This window comes from Pimephales promelas, chromosome 18 (genome assembly GCF_988280905.1).
Source record: "Pimephales promelas chromosome 18, fPimPro1.hap1.1, whole genome shotgun sequence".
NCBI classification, from domain to species: domain Eukaryota; kingdom Metazoa; phylum Chordata; class Actinopteri; order Cypriniformes; family Leuciscidae; genus Pimephales; species Pimephales promelas.
This window is the reverse complement of record NC_142786.1, coordinates 25,084,133-25,105,397: the sequence shown is the minus strand read 5'-3', so window position 1 is coordinate 25,105,397 and position 21,265 is coordinate 25,084,133. Positions and strand designations below refer to the sequence as shown.

Genomic DNA, 21,265 nt, shown 5'->3' with positions numbered 1-21,265 from the left:
CTCCAGTGCCATTGCTGCAGGGTGATATTTAGAAGAGCTACAGAGTTTGACGCGGACCTCTGTTGCTTCATTAATAAGTACTGAATCGGACACTTTTCAAATCGATCAATAAGCTATTTGTTCCTACGCATCGATTCGAGAATTTCTTCCAGTGGGCTTACACTGACCTTTTGAATGTCAATGCCACTGCTAAGAGAATTTAGAGTAGTTTGAAAGAATAGGTGGAATATTGGAGAAGAATTAGGTGCCCATGTAACCTGAGGACATACAGTCGCTCAAAATGCATTTCTGTATTCAAACAAAGTTTCAGTCTCAGTCTTGTGTGGCTATCTAATGATAAGATAAATGAACAGAAACATCTGAAAGCAGATAGAATAAGAAAACTTATTTGTAACCTAAATCCAGCCACAGCTTCTCTGTTTTTCCAGGAAAATCGATCCAAATTTAAATGATTATTCTTTATTCTTAAAAATAGATATAAAAGAGGGTAACTTTGGAAGCCCAATTCCATTTTTGTACCTTACAATACAACTTTATTTATTGTAATGGCTCTATTTCTCTCAGTTATGATTGCATTTTCTCATACTGTGACAAATCTTTTATTTCTTATAATTGCAACTTCATTTCTCCCAATTATGACTTTACTCAATATTTCACACTGTAAAAAAAGTATTGATGGTTTAACTTAAAAAAAGTATGTAACCTGGTTGCCTTAAAAATTTTAAGTTCATTGAACTGGAAAAAAGTGAGTTAATACAATGAAGGAGAATGATTTAATCATCAGAAACTCACAATTATATGTTATCTGAACTAAATAAATTATTTAAGTTGATTTGACAAAATAAAAAATGTTGTGATTACTACACTGTAAAAAAATATATTGTTGGTTTAACTTAAAAAAGTAAGTTACCTGGGTTGCCTTAAAATTTTAAGTTGACTGAACTGGAAAAAGTGAGTTAATACAATGAAGGAGATTCATTTAATCATCAGAAACTCAAAATAATAAGTTATCTCAACTAAATAAATGATTATAAAGTTGATTTGACAAAAAAAAATATGTTGTGATAACAAATCTTGAAATTATTTTTTTTTTACAATGCATGACGTAACTCAATCTTCATATCTCTCAATTGTCACTTTATTTCTCTTAATTGTGACACTTTAATTGCAACAGGCTTTCATAAGGCACACAAGTGTGCATTGCAATTTACCATAGTGCACAGTTTAACAGTGGAATTCTATAGACTGAGAGGTGTTAACCTTCACATAGGCATTACAAGAGAACAGCGGACAGCAGTGTGGACTGGGATAACTAATGGCTGCCCTCCACTCCACTGATTGTACTCATTCATTTCCAACAATTTATTATTTCCTACAACTCTTTTCTCGTTCTTCTACCTCAGAATCTCCCCAACATCTGCACCCCTGTTGAAGACAGAAGCATCTCTTTAGAGCACATTAGCTCTTTGCTTAGGGCATTAGGAAAGCAGCAGGAAAGCAATGGTGCAATGCATTTACTTACTCATCCATCCTGACAGCAATGGGTCTTTTCTCTCTTCGTCTTTTTCTGTTAGCTCCACTTTTGTGTTGTTTCGAGATTGTAATATTTTGAGAGTTATTCAAACACTCCTTAGGAGATCTGAACTTCTTGGGAGCTTTGGTTACCCACTCATCCATCAAAACAGGAATAGATGCTAATCACTTATTTTTGGTCTGTCCCTCTCTCTTGTTTTCTGGCTACCTGTCTTTCTCCTTATTTTTATTCATTTGCTTTGTGTTCTGGGCCAGAAACATTACACCAGAAACATCTTGAGAGATGCATGTGTATCTGATGTAAGCCTGGCTAAATGCTTTCTTGCAAATTGGATGAGCTGAGAAAACTCTAGGGGTCTGTGGCAATCAGAAAATGTGAGCGGTGTGAATTGGACTTGCATAATTTTGCCTGGAGCATGATTATGCCTGAAAGTTGGATGAGTATAACACATGTTAACTGCACATAACACAACTGCATGTCAGAAATATAATTCACCGCGCATGAATCATCTTACTGACGATAAAGGTTGCTATGTGCGTCGGATTTAGACGCATGGTCAAAAGCGTCAGTTAGATGACGCCCCAGGATGAGCATCATCTAACTGACACTAAAGGTTGCCATGTGCGTCGGATTTAGACGCATGGTCAAAAAGTGTCAGTTAGATGACGCCCTAACATGATCCTTAATAATGTTTTAATATTGAGTATAATACAATATATATATATATATATATATATATATATATATATATATATATATATATATATATATATATATTATATCAGCATCATCATAAATAACAGCATGTTTATTATTATTATTATTATTATTATTATATTATATTATAGCAGGGCTAATCATCATCATAATCATCATCATCCCAGGTAGCATATTCTGCAGGTAAGCCATTCATATCAAATAGTCATCAACAGATGAAACATTAAAATGTAATAGGTTACTTTAAGGGATAGTTCACCCCAAAATAAAAATTATGCCATCATTTACTCACCCCTATGTTGTTCCAAGTTTTGCTGAAAAAAATAAATAAATAAATAAATAAATAAATTGAAGAATGTCGTTAATCAAACAGTTGAAAGTCGGTATTGACATCGCCATAGTATTTATTTATTTTTTCCTAGTGTGGAAGTCAATGGCTATACCGCCAACTGTGTGGTCATCACCATTCTTCGAAATATCTTATTTTTAGTTCAACAGAAGAAAGAAACTCATACAGTTTTGGAACAACATAAGGGTAAGTAAATGATGACAGAATCTTCATTTTTGGGTGAACTATCTCTTTAAGGGTTTGCTGTCAAATTTGTTACTTAAAGGACAAGTTCGGTATTTTACAATTAAAGCCCTGTTTTAAAATGATCGTTTCTGATGAAATAGAATGGTTATTTAGACAGATGCTGCTCATAAAACGCATAAAACTTTAGTTTACAAAGACGTGAAACTCACCGAGTGGTCTGAGGTGTTCACTGATGTGCTTACTCAAAAATCTCTGCAAAAGATGCTTTCCAACAGGTTTTATCGTAGTTTAAAACGGCCCAACTTTCAACTTGGCTGGGGAATTGAAAAATACAAAAATTGCATGAAAAATATTAGGAAATTTGCATGAAACTTGAGAAATAATATAAACTTAACACTGGATTAATAACTCAATGCAAATTTCCTTATGCAACAAATTTGGGACTGGGTTCCTCCGATTTTTGCAGGTCATGGATTTTCTAGGTGATCTTGATTCACGTTTTCTCATGCAGATGTCAAGGACAAGCTCTTTTACTCAATGATTTTACCCTGAAAAATCAAATCTCTGAATCGCAAATCTCTGGGCAGCTTAAGTTCATTTGTCTCTAAAGAAGAGCAGACCGTATCAACAGGCTGAATTTAACTTCACACGAAGAGCAAAATGAGTTCAAATTTATTCGAAGACTGCAAGGCTTTTAAGCCCTCTTCCCAGCTATTTACACAAGTCAGTCTATGCAGTCAAGGAAAGGAAAAGGACTATGACAAAGAGAGAGAGAAAAAGAGAACTGAAGAGACAGGATGAAGCTTTGGCAGTTGTCAAGGCAGAGAGTCCCAGGAGAGCCTCATCCATATTGTTATTCTGAACTGGATCTAAAAACAACCTCTCTGTGAGAGGATCAGTCTGGTTAAGTAAACTTCAGAGTCTGATACATTCATGTCAGTCAGGCATTGTGGACATCTATGCTCAAGTGAGACAGAAACATCATTTAAATGTCAGCACTTGTGAATATTCATGCATACTGAACATGGGACGTTAGTTTTTTTTTCCATGACTCTTAAATGGATAAATGCTTTATTGTTTCATAATGTTTCCTGGGGTGCACTTATAATGTTAGAATGGTTCCAAAAAAAAAAAAGGCTTTTTCCTAGCCTGATTTTACCCTCTGACTTGAACACTGTGTTTGAAGGGGCTTGTCTGCTGAGAGACTTCAGTGTAAACGCCCACTGCTGTGATTGGCTGACAGCTTTGCATATGAAATAGCTAGTATCACATGTGGAACTCTTGTCGAAAACAATTAGCACGTTTTTTTTCTATTACTATTTTACTATTACTACCTGTCAACATTCCCATTTTCCCGGGTGTCTCACATTTTTTAGTACTGGACCCCTTCCCGGTTTGTTGTTATTTATTTTCTGTTGCCCAGTCGCGGAAAGCCGAACACAAAAGCAAGCAGGTTTGATTCTTTATATCATGATCATGTCATGATTACTGTCTCGTGTTTACCTGTATTGCGTTTTGTTCCTATTGTTCCTACTTCCTATGTTTAGTTCCTGCTTCCTTTCTATCTTTTGTCTGCATGTTAGTCTCTCGATAACATCCACTATGGTTTCGGACACCACTACAAATGGCTGTCCCCTCAAAAAGAGCCTTGCAAATTTCCTATGCACTTGGATCCTACCGTCACTTTTCTCTCTGTGCACTCGGCGTAACAAACCCTCTTTGATACCAATTCTATTTAAAAGTTTATTTAATATCACTTAAATTATGCGTAAAATTTTCAGCATCACACGATCCTTCTTTGTAATATGTTGATTTGATTTGATTTTGATGATTTGATGATAAAGAAACATTCCTTAGGCTACTATTGTCAGTTTTGAAAAAAAGTTGTGCTATTTTTCAGGATTAATACAAAAGTTGTAAAGTTGAAAAAATAAATCCTTTCTAATGTTACAAATGTCTGTACTGACGCTTTCAATCAATTAAACGCTGAATAAAAAGGATTTATTTAAAATATCAATAACAATATATATATATATATATATATATATATATATATATATATATATATATATATATATTGTACATATATATATATATATATGCACTTTGGTGAACTTTGAATTAAAAAAAAATTTATCACAAAAGTTAGCATATTCAAATGAACTTTACATATATCCACACTATACCCCTGGTGTGAGGTTCCTAAATTGAACTATACTTCATTACTAATTATTTTATTACTTACATGGACCCTTTTTTGTACTTGAATTGCCTTCCATCAACCTGTAGACAGGCCAAAAAACAGAAAGGCAAGAGACAAAGAAACAAAAAAAGAGAAGAGGAATGTCATTACAAAGCTTCTATCATTTCTGTGCCACTCTGCTCTGTGGGAATAGTTGAATATGTCTGTTTCTTTCATTCTTTCTTTGTCTCCATTTCGATCTGCTTTTCATTCCTTTCTATTTCTTGCTGTCAGTTTGCTGGTAAAGTGGGTTTGTAATGAGCTGGTATGAGAGTTCAGACTTATCAGTAAAGGTGGTTGTTGAAATCTACAATACATTTTTATTCAAAGAGACTAAAAAAAGTACAAAGAAGAGCATAAATAATTCTAGAGGACATCTAATCACCTTGCCATGATTAAAAGTGGGTTGAAGAAGACCCATTTTATTCCACTAAAAGAATATTATTGTGGTACTTAAAGCCCTTCAATGCAATGTCAAAGCCATGCCAAGAAAAGTATTATGTTGACAAATCCTTCAAAGCAAGTATGAGATATGATAAAACAAGTGATTTTTTTTACATACTTTTAACTGTTTTTATTCAACTTAAAAGATGACCCGAGCAAAAACTTAAAAAAAAAAAAAGAAAGAAACTAAACTTGATAGCCAGTGAACACCAGGCATTTTCATTGTTTGTGAAACAGCAGCGTTGACATTTTGCCCACTAGGAAATAGTTATTGTAATCTAAAAGCAAATGATCTGTGGAAAGTGCTCAACAGACATGAGACTGCCTCTACCACTTAGTTTCAAAACAAACCTTGTTTAACCTATAATAATTATCTTATTTAATCATCAGATACTGTTTATACAGAAAGTATGCAGCTTGAATGGACAGGATGCTTCTGATTCTCACATTTTTCAGGTTTACATTGACATATAAATGTCATTGTCATGGCGGGTCTTACAAGACGAAGATAGGAGGATCTATTTTAAATTAATATTTTTTTTTAGCACAAAAACATAGAAGATAATCCACAGTAAGAGGAATGTGACATCTTTGTAAACCAAAGACAACACTGTGCCAAGAGGTGAGGATTTACATACGTAAGATAATGACCAAGCAGACAAGAAACAGATGGGACTTATTAACCAATAAGTAACTATGGAAACATAGAAATGGGGGGGGGGGGGGGACCAGCTTATAGGGATCAGCTAAACTCTGGATTTGTAAAAGTATGTGAAATATGTAAAAAAAGCCTTTTACATGGTCTGTTTTTGTAGGGACATCAGTTTTACATTTTCACTACCCCTAAACCTGTTGTTGAATAAAATGAATTGTGATTGGCTGCTTCACACCTCAGATGGCTTCTTGGGCGGTCTTCTTTGGCCAATGAAAGCTACTTTGGAGTCCTGACCTTTTGCAGTCAGTCTGAAGGCATGGCCACGCAAGACTAGGCTAGATGAGACTTTCCCCAAGGTCTTTAAAGTCTCTTGTAGTTACAGAGCATTTACTCATTATTCACAAAGTAAATAAGACAAAAATCACTGTACCATATGCATTTGTCTCATTATATGCTGAAACCTTCTGCAATGTTGCTCCTGTTGTTCAGTAACTGAGATTGGACTGTTGTTCTTGCTGTAGAGACTGACCTCGATACCTGTCGAAGTGTCACCAGTTAAGTTTGTCAAGTATGCTTGACTAAATGCATATAAATGATAACAAATCACAAATGGATTGTAAATGTTAATCCAGTTAATGATGATTAAATGTTACATAATAAATAATGGATTTTATTTTCTTTCAGAGGAATGTGTCAAGCACCATTTCTGAGTTAAAATAAACAAACAAACAAACAAATACAAATTAATATTAATTCTCCGTTCAACTAAACACTATGAAGGCTTTGTTAGTGGTCTAGATGTCTGGTTGTTGGCATTAACAAGCCCGTTCTCATCCCAAAGCGCCATATAGGACGCTTTTGCAAAAGCGTAAATATCCAACGCACATGGCACCCTTTAACATCAAATGAGACGCAGATATATTTGGGCAGAAGGCGCCCCCTAGTGGTCTAACCCTTACCCTACACCATACCTAAACTTAACCATAACCGAAGCGTCTCATTAGACGTTAAAGGGTGCCATGTGCGTTGGATATTTACGCTTTTGCAAAAGCGTTGTATATGGCGCTTTGGGATGAGAATGCGTTGCAATACATGTACAAGCATTAGTTGGAGTGCTTATTTGAGATTAGAATAGCTATTCTGTCTTTATACTCTTCTATGCTATTCCTGATCCTTAAAGATGTAAAATTTCTATAATTTTCTCCCGATCAAGTTGTTCCAAACCAAAATGAAATTAAATTTCTGAACAGGCAAGACATATATTTTTAAGAATGTCAGTAACCAAACAGTTGATGTACCCCATTGCCTTCCATAGTATTTTTTTTTTCCATCAAAATGTTTGGTTACCCAAATTCTTCAAAAAAACTTATTTGAGTGTTCATCAGAAGAAGTAATTTAATTTATGTTTGGAACAAGTTTAGGGTGAAGTAAATAATGACAGAATATATTTTTGGGGTACATTATCTCTTTGACTCAACTGTTGTCAGTTACAGTAGTTTGAATAACTGTAGTACGATGACTATATTCTGCATTTCAAAAATGTGTGACTTGAAGCATCTCCTAATAAGCAAAGAAAATATCACAGTTAAAAAAAGAATGAGAAAATCAGTTATTTTTGTTGAGGCTTATAATAATTATTACATGATTGCTCGTCTCCCTGGACACAGCCCAGAGAGCCTACCAACCAAACTCAAACATCTGTTGTCTCACTGTCCATAATTCTAAGTTAAGCAGAAGATAATTATTGTTTTGGGCGTTCTGACACACAAGCCAAATTAGATGTTTTTGGTTTGAAAGTTTTTCAGTTGCATACAGCAAAAAGTAGCTGTTAGTTTAAGTTTAAGAAAGATAGAAAGATATATTGTCAGTCAGAACAAAGTGTTCCCCAAGTGCACGTCTTAGTCCTCCATTTTTCCCACTTTAAGGTGTATCAAACGGACTAAGAAGCTCTGAGAGACGTGAGGTTGATGCTTTATTCATTCTGATCGGTGTATAACGATTCATGGAAATATTTCCTAAATCAAGACATTTAACAACCTACATTATCGCGACTTCTGATAGCCCGGAAAACGATTTTTGGATGCTCAGTCTTCCCCCATTTCTCCAATTTTTCTGTGTCTGTGTTTTGAGGATATGATTCAACAGATTAAATAAAAATTTGCAACAAGATGCTTTTTTTTTTCTCCCTGGTGATGAAGTTGAAACAGCCTGTGTGCAAAGAGAGACACACTGGGTTTGCGGAGTTCTGGTAATAATCTAGCTTAAAGATATGTGTTTATCAAAGTGAATTTTCAGTCTCTGTTTTCTCAATGCAACCAAAGCTTGTGAGATGTTCTGATCTCCTAGATTCAAAGGCTTGGTTCAGAGCGTTTGAAGAGCAACCCTCACACCACATACATCACAAAATTAGAGCTGAGAGAGAGAAGTTCAGGAACTTAATCATAGGAGACTATATAGGCTGGCCTCATCTCAATATTTTACTTTATGGATTACACAGAATTACTTCCAAGTCCTGTAAAGATCTAAAGTTTTCCCTCTCTCTCTGACCTCTAATCTAAACGGTGCAACATGTAATGACACATCAAACTTGGGACAGGCCAACAAATTGATTCAATGGAAAAGTAATCCACAAGGCTTCAGTCAACTGTGCGCAGTCAACAGAAAATCATTGATTTTTCACAATATATCCCGTCATGTCACACTCCATCTCAGACAGGAATTTGGGCCACATTAATCATTTAACACCAGCAGTCATATAAGAATAGAACTGTAGTGTTCTCACTTGAATCAACACTAATGACAATATGAAGATGTGTTGCCTCGATTTTTGCATAAATGGTCACCTTTAGACAGAGGGTAATCAGAAAAGAGTAAAATTAGCTTACATTGGTGGCAAAAGAATGAAAGACCCCTTTTCTTCCTAAACACTTAATAGTACAATAATATTGCGTTATTGCGTCTTAAGGTTGTCTGTACGTCCAGACGCTAACCGCACGTTGCCGTTTACATTGCGATATTGCAATTCCATTTATACAGGACAAACTCTTATTCACAAATACTTTGTAAACGTCAGATATGATAGTGAAATGTGTGTGTGTGTGTGTGTGTGTGTCTGTGTGTGTGTGTTAATGAATTTCCAACCAGTCGTAAATGGGATGCGTGTGCACGTTCATTCTCAACTACCATAAATCTCGCCCATTACATCCGACTGACATCTATATATAGGCATATAATAACATGAATACGAATGGAAAAGAAAGATTTCTCGGATACAGAAATTGAAGTTTTATTATCAGAAGTTCATTCAAAATGGCAATTTTATTTTCAAGCGTACATAGTGGCGTATCAGGTCCTAAAAAAAAGGAAGCTTGGCAGCATATTACAGATGCAGTTAATGGAGTTTCATCTTTTAATCGAACAGTCCCAGAAGTGAGAATTTAAATGGTTTGACATTAAGCTTGACAGCAAAAAACGAATTAGTTCACTTCGGAAAAATCGTATTCAAACGGGGGAAAGAAGGACCAACATCGATCACCAGATCTGCTATTACTGGCTCTCATAATAAAAGTAAAAACAAAAAACATCTGTAATTACTATATAAAATATATATATTTTTTTTCAAAATGCTGTTTAAATATGTACCCGATTAAGGTGAATTAAAATGCAGCCATATTAATGAGCAAAACGTTCGGATGTTAAACGGACCATTTACGCGTGGCTGGGAGCAGGTGTAGACCAACTAACATTTGGAAAATACAAACATTTTAATGAATCAAAAAATTTACGCCAGAACCACTTTACACACGAATTACACAAAAATTCGTTCTGCTCATGTTTCATGAATGAGACCCAATGAGTGTGTAAAGAGGAGTTGAAAATATAGGGAGGTATATAGGGAGATGAACTGATGAGGTACAGGTGATGGTGATTAAAACTCAGGGGACTGTGAGTGGGAGGAGTGAAGGTGGTGGAATCCTGACAAATACAATGGGCTATTATGCACGCATAAGTTCCGCATTTGACGCAAGGATGCTCAACAGTTTCCGGTTGGGGAGATTAAAGCGGAGGAAAACCAAGGAAAATGGGATTAGCTATTGAATACGGGATTAGCTGCGAAGCTCGACACCACATTTCCAAAAGTAAACTGATCGCCCGCGCACTCTGTTTCTGACGCACTTCACATTTGGTTTTACTTGCTGCTTCAGTCATGACAATATAGAGAGGTAAAAAATAAATAAATAAATAAATTAAAAAACGCTTGTTGGGCTCTTGCGTCGGAATTTGAGGAAGTGGGGGGAAGTGACATATGCCGTAAAGCAGTCGAATTTTGTAGTTCTTTTTGTACTCGGGTTCCTACCCGCTCCTCGAAGTTACAGAGTGCCAGTAAAAACGATAGAGACACTGTCAGGCTATGGCAAACCTTAACGTATTGTTAGTCGATGTACCATCTCGAGGGTTTTGGGAAAATATTATAAAGGTTGAAAAATCTACAGAGTGCTGCTTTAAATAAAACAAAACAAAAAAAGATTATTGATTGATTGATGATTACATCCCAATGTTCAGATTGTTAAAAAAAATATACTGATTTATTTAAAAATGATATAACAACATAATTTATGTAAAACTGAATGGCAAATTATATTTTATAAATAATTCTAAAAGATTGCCAAATATACTTGTCAAATCAAACATTTATGCACTGTCTCTGTTAGTTATTTTTAGGTAAAATGATGAAAAATTTGTCTGGAAGGATGAACCTGCTAATCTTTCTTAACACTGGGCCATTGAGGGCCACTTTGAAGCGCACTGTTTGGATTTTTCAAATGTTTTCCAATAATGTAAGCAATTATGCGACATCTACAATTGTTAGAGAGCTGCAAATGCTCATGATGAGTTTAAACGCACTGTGTTAGACTACTTTTGACGGTCGGGGCACGAAAACGTCCTCTCTCTGCTAAAGGACAGCACTAAGCAGGTCTCAAGGGGGGCTATAGGTCCATGGTTAACAGCAGGCATGCTGCCCACTCCATTAGAGCCTTAATTAGACAGGCACAATGCCCGCTGAATGGCCACTGGGGGAAAGCAGTGCCCCAGTGTTTTGATTGCACTTGCTGTCTGGATAAAGGCTGCATTTGATGGAGAGATGGATGAAAGGCATTATTTAACGGTTGGTGTTCATGTGGAATTGACCCGACACCTCATGCTTATGCAGTCAGGACTATTCCCCAGCCCTCTGCTGACATAATGGCTCATTAGCATGGTGTTAGTAGCAAACATTGGCTTGTGAACGGGAGTTGTTCTTCAGTGGAGTCCATAATCCCTAAGGAAGAGCAGCAGAGAAGAAGAAGAAGTGCACTGATACCAAGACTACCACATTGAACAATTTAATTATATATATATATATATATATATATATATATATATATATATATATATATAACAACCAATACATTTTATAAACAATATGTTTAAAAAAATGTACCTGTCCATTGAATTAAACAATAAAAATAGATAGATAGATAGATAGATAGATAGATAGATAGATAGATAGATAGATAGATAGATAGATAGATAGATAGATAGATAGATAGATAGATAGATAGATAGATAGATAGATAGATAGATAGATAGATAGATAGATAGATAGATAGATAGATAGATAGATAGATAGATCAAAATGACACCTTAATTGGGATTAAAAAAAAATATCAAATATGGATAAACCCAGCCATTGGGTTATTTTTTTTTTCTAATTTGATTTTTAACTCAACATTTGGGTTTGTCCATATTTGACCCAAAGTTTGGTTAAAACAGTGTGTATACATACACACATACACACATTTTTAACACATTTGAACATTTTTAATTTTAGTTTTATTTTCAGTTAACTATAACAACCCTGTTTTAGATCTTATTTAAAAAATATGCTATGTGATCTGTCCTCTCACATTTGCCAAAAATGACTGCATTAAGCCACCTTACCAGTCGCTAAAAACTTAAAGGTCATTACATTAGGTATCGCATGCTCCACTACTCAACCGCTTATCCACCAGCTCTGTTTTCCTGTTAAGTCACAAAATAAAAGTTCAACCAAATATGCCAGGAACATCATTACTGATATACAGCTACAGACAAACAGATGCCATTTTAATTAGTTTATTTAAAATTGTCAGTTAAGCAAGATTTGAACTTGTGACATCTCACACTGCAAATACACCAAATTATATTCAGATCCCCAAAGGCTGAAACCCGATTTGTCGCTGGTTTAAAAAGTTCAACAAAACAAAAGAATAAACCAAAATCTACGGCCTCAAAAACACATGCATTTTAGAACACATTGAATCAATAAATAATGGATCATGCACAAGCAGCTACCATATTCATTTTCTTAAAGTGAGACTGAATCATATTCAGTCTCACTTAAACACAGCTGGCTTCACTAGCTTGAGTCAACAGCTTTAATGATGAGTTAGTGAGGTACTCAGTCTGTTAAAGATAAACACTATATATCCATGCAATATGACAGCAAATGAGAGATTGTATGGGTGATGTACCATAAAAATGTAATGTGTTTTCTGATATTACATGTAGTCTATAATCTAACATATCTCCATCCAAGTTAAAGCTCCCCTTAATTCACTGAATTCTGAACCATCACAGCAGTTCAATTACTCTCGTTCTTTTAATACACCTTCATATCACACATCATAAGCTCTCAAGGTGAAACTTCTATCTGCAAAACAATACACCCCCACACACAGCGAGGAGTCACGAAACAACATAAAATCAGCAGAGAACAATTTACAAACAATGATAAAAGTTAATGGGGAAATGATTCAATTATTCTCACGTCATTTTGTGTAAAATTATTGACAGTGTATTTGAGTTTGTCAGTGTAAACTGCTTGTTGACCAGTGCTGGGTGTATCTAATTACTAAGTAACTAGTTACTGTAATTGAATTACTTGTCCCTTAAAAATGTAAAATTTAATTACAGTTACTTCTGATGTAATTGAGGTAATTACTGTGTATAGATCAATCCGATCTCACAGCAATTCATATGCATTTTATGAGGTGTCTAAATTGTACGATCGCACTCGTACAAATTCATATGAATCATTGTACAATATGTATGAAAAAAGTGTGAAATGTCACGAGATCAGACATGAAACAATAGTGGGTTTAACATCAAAATGTATTGTCTGATGCTAAAAAGTATGTATTTATCATGTAACCTTCTCCACCTTGGCCAGTTTAAGGATAATTCATGCAATTTTACAGTATTTATTTGAAATAATTAAAACAGATTCATGTCTATCCTTGTATTATTCAGCTGGTTGAGATTGATATGGGATTTTGAAAGTAATTAGTAATTAAACTTAATTAAATACGTTTTAGAGAGAGTAATTAGTGCAGTAATCTAATTACACTATTGAAGAGGTAATTAGTAACTAGTAAGTAATTACTTTTTTACAGTAACTTACCCAACACTGTTGTTGACTCACACTCAAAAGTATGAGAAAGTGTTTCTAACTAACTATCCAAGTGATTGGTATCTTAGCATCTTAAGATTGTTTTTTGACAAAGTAATTTCTGAGTCATCTTAACAGTTTCCAGAACCTGTCACAAAGTAATCCAGTGCCTGTCCAAATCTGGTAACCCTATGCCTTAAATACACACACCATACAGAGAGCCTCTCAGTTGAAACGTTTAGTTTGAAGGAGAAAGTAGCAATCTATTAGTGAAGTTTCCTGTGGCTTCTCACTGTACAATTATCCTCTTAGTCTTTTATAGTGTTGTCAATGAGTTCGAATCATCCTCTGCCGCATCCTGTCATCTATCAGTGACTTCTATTCACTTCACCACACTGCTAACCATCAACACACCGGCGGCACATGAGATCGTCTCATGACGGGTCCTTTACACCGGCCTGCGGGGGGCCGTCTCACTCATTAATTAAGCAATTATTAGAGAAACATTAGGAAGACACATCACCTCTGGATGGGGGGAGGTAGGAAGGAAGGGAGAAGGATTGAAAATGGACGATGAGGACCTGGTTTGTGGTGCTTGCAAAATGACGAGGAAAAATTGAGGTGTTTGCACTGAATGGTGCCTTGTTCACCCTAATTATCTTCCTCTCTGGAGTCCCGCAGCAGAAGGGGGTTGAAAGCACCAGCTCAGCGCTTGAATGTGGTGTAGACTGCCACTTCTTGGCATGTTATGCACCATGACTAATTATCCTTGGAGGCATTATATTAGTTGCTTGATTAGCAGCCTGTTTTCGTTGCTAATTACAAGTGCTCTTTCTCGACCTCTGACAGAAATGCTACATAGCTTTCGCCTCTATTAGTCTTATTAGTTTGCTGCTGTCTGTCTCGTTGAGCACCATTAAATGGAATTTCTGATAAGTATTTCTCAGAAAGAACAAGTCAACAACTTATTCCCACACATAACTTATGCAACTCCCTAACCCCATGGTTTCCATAAGAAAAGGTCTGATCTACTGGCACTATGAATGTTTTATCAGCCAAATGCCTCTGCAATATGAACTACCTCATGCCAAACTGCAGCGTGTGCAGAGGCTGAAGGTAAATTGCTTCCGTCCATAGATAATGGATGCTTGGCCCAGCGAAATTACAAGAACAAAGACTGTAATAAGTGGACAATGTCTGGAAAGAGTCCATTATTGCAGAATTAAATATACTTGCATGGTAAGTTCATTTATGGATGCACTGTGTTGAATTTTTGGGGATTTTTCAGTGACTGCTCTCTTTTAACAAGTTACATCAATAGGCAGCTTTTACATCAATAGGCAGCTAGATGGCAGCTTTATAAGTGAGTCATTGAATCATTAATTAAGATGATTAGTTTAAAACTCTCATTCATTTCAAAAAGAATATTGTGACTGTCTTTACCTGTAATAGGCCTAGATAAAAGCAACCGTTATACTGAAATATTTTGTGAAGAAAAAAAATCTTGATGGAAGTTCTTTCATGGAAAGAAGACGATTGGACCACAGACAAGTTCATGTACATTATTACAATTGTTACATTAGTCCCACATTGTTCAAACACCTCTCTGTTGGCACTTGCTGGGGCTCGAGAAGCTGCACCAGCATTTAACAAAGGACAAGAAAAATGTAATGTAAATAGAAGGATAGCAAGAAGGATGTTCATGTCCTTAAGACTGTCCACACATCAACAATGCCAGCTAGAGAGAAGTCTGATCGCATAGCTTGGGTGAAGCCAGCTGGTGTCTTCAAAAATAATAAAATGATGGAGGCAGTCTACAAAGCTGACATAATGAAAGGTTTTGAGGAGTATGCCAGAAAGACCATCAAATGGCATAATATGATTTTTTTTTTTTTTTTTTACCTGATTGATACTGCTGCACTCAATGGCCGCATTTAGCCATGACAAAAAAAAGATAATGAGGTAATAAATTGGGTTACTATGTCTCCACTCTTAGTGCCTCAATCACTGCTTTTCATACCTTCTGATCTAAAATTGGATGGTTCAAAGATGATATCCACAATTTAAAATGAAGAGCCTATTTGACCTAGAAGCCAAATCAAACTAAATATTCCACAAAAAAAGTCAACTATATCCTTTGGATCACAGTTTTCTGGAAAACAAAGATCTAGAAGACTAAAGAACTTGTGATTGATTATAGAAAGAAAAAAGAGAAGGTCCTTCCAGTTACAAATAATGGTCAGTTGATCGTAGTGATGGGGACGAGACTGCTTATGCCGAGTCCGAGTCAAGACCGAGTCTTTGAAGGGTCGAGTCCGAGTCGAGACCGAGTCCGTTGGTTTTCAAATACAGTCGAGTCCGAGTCAAGACCGAGTCTTTGAAGGGTCAAGTCCGAGTCGAGACTGAATCCGTTGGTTTTCAAATACACTCGAGTCCGAGTCAAGACCGAGTCTTTGAAGGGTCAAGTCCGAGTCGAGACCGAGTCCGTTGGTTTTTAAATACAGTCGAGTCCGAGTCAAGACCGAGTCTTTGAATGGTCAAGTCTGAGTCGAGACTGAATCCGTTGGTTTTCAAATACAGTCGAGTCTGAGTCAAGACCGAATCTTTGAAGGGTCAAGTACTAGTCGAGACCGAGTCCGTTGGTTTTCAAATACAGTCGAGTCCAAGTCGAGACCGAGTTCGTTGGTTTTCAAATACAGTCGAGTCCGAGTCAAGACCGAGTCTTTGAAGGGTCAAGTCCGAGTCGAGACTGAATCCGTTGGTTTTCAAATACAGTCGAGTCCGAGTCAAGACCGAGTCTTTGAAGGGTCAAGTCCGAGTCGAGGCCGAGTCCGTTGGTTTTTAAATACAGTCGAGTCCGAGTCAAGACCGAGTCTTTGAATGGTCAAGTCTGAGTCGAGACTGAATCCGTTGGTTTTCAAATACAGTCGAGTCTGAGTCAAGACCGAATCTTTGAAGGGTCAAGTACTAGTCGAGACCGAGTCCGTTGGTTTTCAAATACAGTCGAGTCCAAGTCAAGACCGAGTCTTTGAAGGGTCGGGTCCGAGTCGAGATGGAATCCGTTGGTTTTCAAATACAGTCGAGTCCAAGTTAAGACCGAGTCTTTGAAGGGTCGAGTCCGAGTCGAGACCGAGTCCGTTGGTTTTCAAATACAGTCGAGTCCGAGTCAAGACCGAGTCTTTGAAGGGTCGAGTCCGAGTCGAGACGGAATCCGTTGGTTTTCAAATACAGTCGAGTCCAAGTCAAGACCGAGTCTTTGAAGGGTCGGGTCCGAGTCGAGACGGAATCTGTTGGTTTTCAAATACAGTCGAGTCCGAGTCGAGACCGAGTCTTTGAAGGGTCAAGTCCGAGTCAAGACTGAATCCGTTGGTTTTCAAATACAGTCGAGTCTGAGTCAAGACCGAATCTTTGAAGGGTCAAGTACTAGTCGAGACCGAGTCCGTTGGTTTTCAAATACAGTCGAGTCCAAGTCGAGACCGAGTCCGTTGGTTTTCAAATACAGTCGAGTCCGAGTCAAGACCGAGTCTTTGAAGGGTCGAGTCCGAGTCGAGACCGAGTCTTTGAAGGGTCAAGTCCGAGTCAAGACTGAATCCGTTGGTTTTCAAATACAGTCGAGTCTGAGTCAAGACCCGAATCTTTGAAGGGTCAAGTACTAGTCGAGACCGAGTCCGTTGGTTTTCAAATACAGTCGAGTCCGAGTCAAGTCCGAGTCTTTGAAGGGTCAAGTCCGAGTCAAGACTGAATCCGTTGGTTTTCAAATACAGTCGAGTCTGAGTCAAGACCCGAATCTTTGAAGGGTCAAGTACTAGTCGAGACCGAGTCCGTTGGTTTTCAAATACAGTCGAGTCCAAGTCGAGACCGAGTCCGTTGGTTTTCAAAAACAGTCGAGTCCGAGTCAAGACCGAGTCTTTGAAGGGTCGAGTCCGAGTCGAGACCGATTCCGTTCGTTTTTAAATACAGTCGAGTCCGAGTCAAGATTTTGTCCCAACAAATCAGTTTTGATATTCATGATTTAATATCACCCCAGTTAATAATCAACAGTTAGGCCAACAGACTAAGCTAGATTGGGAATTGTTTAGAGCAGTCATCATAACATCATAAAGGGATAGTTCACTTTGAAATAAATGTTTTGGTATATTTTAGCTTACCTCAAGGGCATCCAAGATTTAGGTGTCTTTGTTTCTGCAGTAGTTTCAATTCTGATATCTTTAGGTCAAACCGTTCTTGTCTGTCAGTCATATAATGCAGATGTATGGTCACCAACGGTTTTTGGTTCTGAAAGGTGAATTTGATGATGGCAGACTCGTTGCTCATCTTGCCGCCACTCACACCAGGCAACTGAATACAGTGATGGCTCTGATGGCAGTTATATTTGCATTGCACCATGGGATGTCATTTTCAAATAATGCCCGTCAACATTGCATTTTATTATTATTGTTGTTACGTGTTGTGTGTTTTTTTATATTTTTTATATGAACATAAAAAAAATGTGCTGGTGAAAAAAAATCTCAAGAACTGAAAATTACGAGTCCTTCTCTTCCCACTGTGGTCCGAGACCGAGTCAAGACCGAGTCTTTGAAGGAACAAGTCCGAGACGAGTCCGAGAAAGCAGAAATCGGTCTTGATACCGGTCTCGAGTCCGAGACCAGACTCGAGTAACATATTACTAGTTGATCGGAATTGTATATCAGTATATCTATATATCTGTTGAGGACAAAAAATAGGACAAATAAGCTGATCGAGAGAGCTGGTCCAGTTATTGGTCTTAACCTTGATGTATTGGAGGTTACTGTGGAGAAGAGGATTAGTTGGAAATTAAAAATGGGTTTGATGGGCCTGTATGGTAAACCAGTTTACATATTGGGATCAATCAATCATTCAGGTCAGGATGTGATGCATATGTAATGTCATAAAATATAAATACGGTGAACTATGTGTAATTGACTATATAGCGAATAGAGAATGAGTGAATGAGTCAGCTTTTTTTGGACACAGTATGCATGCATATGAATGCATGAAATGCCATGATAGACATGAGCAGATGTAGAATTTCCACTTATCCACTTCGATGATGTGGAAGAAAGTCTTTTGGCATTGTGTTGACACGTGTTTACTATATAACAACCAAAGTGGATACACTAGATATTGACTTCATTCTCTGAACAAAGGATATTATTTCATTAGACCAGACATGAAAAGTCTAAAAGACTAAAACAAATAAGGAGAAACAACACAACATAAAATACTACCGCACCTGCAAACAAATCCAACAAACAACTTTGAAATCATTCAATAGTTATGATGGCTTTCAACTGTATAGGCCTCCTCTGCTTTTCAAGTTTACAATAGACTGTAGCCTACTGTATTTTGTCATTTTATATTTAAAGCTTGTTTGAACCTTGTGATCTGTTATTTACACACAGCAGTGCTTCTATAAACTTACCCATGAGTAAAGGGTTAGGTGTGGGGCACAAATGGAGTGGGTTCGTAAGAGTTATAAAAGCAACGGTACTCCATTTTCCGGAACTGGCTCTCACACATCACAGTCATGTGGCTTTAATGAGATTTGGCTCTTTAACCAATGAATCAAACAACATTTTATGATGCCAAATAAAGTCAAACTCCATTTACTTGAGCAGGGAGGTAAACATGACAAGTTATAGAGTCAACTGAATACTGTACTAGTATTTCCCCCACTTTTTTTTTCAATTGAATAGAAAGGCATTTTTTAAAACTTTATTCTGTACATTGCCAGTTTTTAGTGACCAATCTCTTGAAATAACAATGAGCCACCATTTAAGTAGTCCATTTGACGTGTGCACAATAGTCCAAGTCTTCAGAGGCAATTTGATAGCCTTTTATTAGGAACAGGCTACATTTTAAGAAATGATCCAGTATTATCTACCCCTGTTGGGCAGTTTACATGGCAACTGCTGTTAACGCATCATTAAGTCTGCAAGAAACGTTTGTTGTAATGAATGATTCACTTAGTTCAGAATCGATCAACAGTTCACTGAAAAGAACCAACTCAAAAGAACAATTCAAACCAAAACCTCAACATTGTCACAATGGGTTTTAGAGAAGCACACGACCGTAGAAAACAAAATTAAATCCACAACGAAAAACTCAAAAGATCATAGGGGATAAAGTAAACACAACCACAACATGGCTTGCTTCGAGGGGGCCACTTAATATTCAACAATATTATTGATCTGCCTTACGTAAGGTGGACGATGACACAATTTTCTTCTAGAAACAAACTTTGTTTTAGAATTTTAATGTTATCACTGTGAACCTGTTTTGATACAATCTGTATTGTAAAAAGTTCTATATAAATAAAGGTGACTTGACTTGACAATAACATTGACAATACCAGACAAAGAACTGAACAAAACACAGGGCTTAAACAGGCTACATGGGGAGTGTAATCAAGGATAAAACAGAACAGGTGTGGCAACTGATTAACAACCAGGGAAACTAATGTCGCGTTCCAGGCAATCTGTAACTCGTGTTTTTCCAACCTTATACTCGTGAAAGTGCACTGGAACGGCAGTCAAACCCGTGACTTCCCACCCGTGAACTCGTACTAGACCGATGTACTCCCAGTTACGAGTTCTGACGTCACATAGCCCACGAACATATACAAAACTACAACGACAGCCCCTAGTACGGATGCAGTGTTTCTGCAGGCGGTACACGGTGAGAATACACTTTAGGACAATATAACGTTAACTAGTCTTCAGTCCATTGAGTGCAAGGATAAATTACCAATACATTTCCAAATATACAAATAAAGTAAAATAAAAGGTATAACAGCTTATCTAGCCTCATGTGCTATTTTTCCTCCTCAGTTTTCCACAAATAACAACGCATTCTCACCCCAAGGCGTCACCTTTGACCATGCTTCAATATTTGACGTTTTAGGCGCCCTTTAGCGTCACTTACATGACGCGATCCTACGGCGTCATCTAACTGACGCTAAAGGAAAGCGTCTGTTAGAGGACGCGGTTAGGTTTAGGTGTGGGGTGGGGGTAGGGTACACGCGATCCTAGGGCGTCATCTAACTGACGCTAAAGGGCGCCTAAAGCGTCAGATATTGAAGCATGTCCAAATGCTTCCCAAGGCGTCAGTTAAGTGACGCCTTGGGGGTGAGAATGGGCTGCAAATAAACAAAGAGTAAGCACCTTTGGTGTTAGAAATTATTACAAATGCGCGTGAGCCCCGTAAGGTCCGCCATGCTGGTTTGTTTACATCTAGGTAGTTTGGCGTGAATGACCTGGAATGCTACAAAGTCGTAAGTCGTGGTTTGAAGTCGTGATTTACGTGCTCAAAAACCTGCCTGGAACGCAGCATAACTAGAGAACACCATGCTGAATTACTGTAGTCTCAAGATAACAAGATGTGACGTTATATTCATAGCTGTAATTATGTGTTTTTATGGCACCACTATCAACGCCAAAACGAATCTGCAGCAGACAGGTGGCACAAGTAGAAGCTCTCAGACAAGTCCGTTCTTACAAGCTGTAATTACAATCTCTTAAGGAAGTGAAAGCTTTTTAGAATTTAAAATCAAGTAACTACAGTAATTATATTAATCTGACTGAATCTGGAACGATCTGGGCCCGGTCCCCCGATAACGCTCACTCTTAGCGCGCTAAGAAGACTCA

The 21,265-nt window shown here is 37.2% G+C and overlaps 1 long non-coding RNA gene across 1 annotated transcript in view; it reads right to left on the bottom strand.

Annotated features, from left to right (window-relative positions):
- Positions 1–1,104: 1,104 nt before the first annotated feature.
- LOC148970991 (uncharacterized) overlaps positions 1,105–21,265 on the bottom strand; it is a 116,818-nt gene continuing 96,657 nt past the window's right edge. Inside the window, exons 3-5 of the long non-coding RNA XR_016147444.1 lie at positions 2,996–3,100; positions 1,523–1,959; positions 1,105–1,425 (exon numbers count right to left, since the gene is read on the bottom strand). This is a non-coding gene — a long non-coding RNA (uncharacterized LOC148970991). The remainder of the gene's footprint in view (positions 1,426–1,522; positions 1,960–2,995; positions 3,101–21,265) is intronic.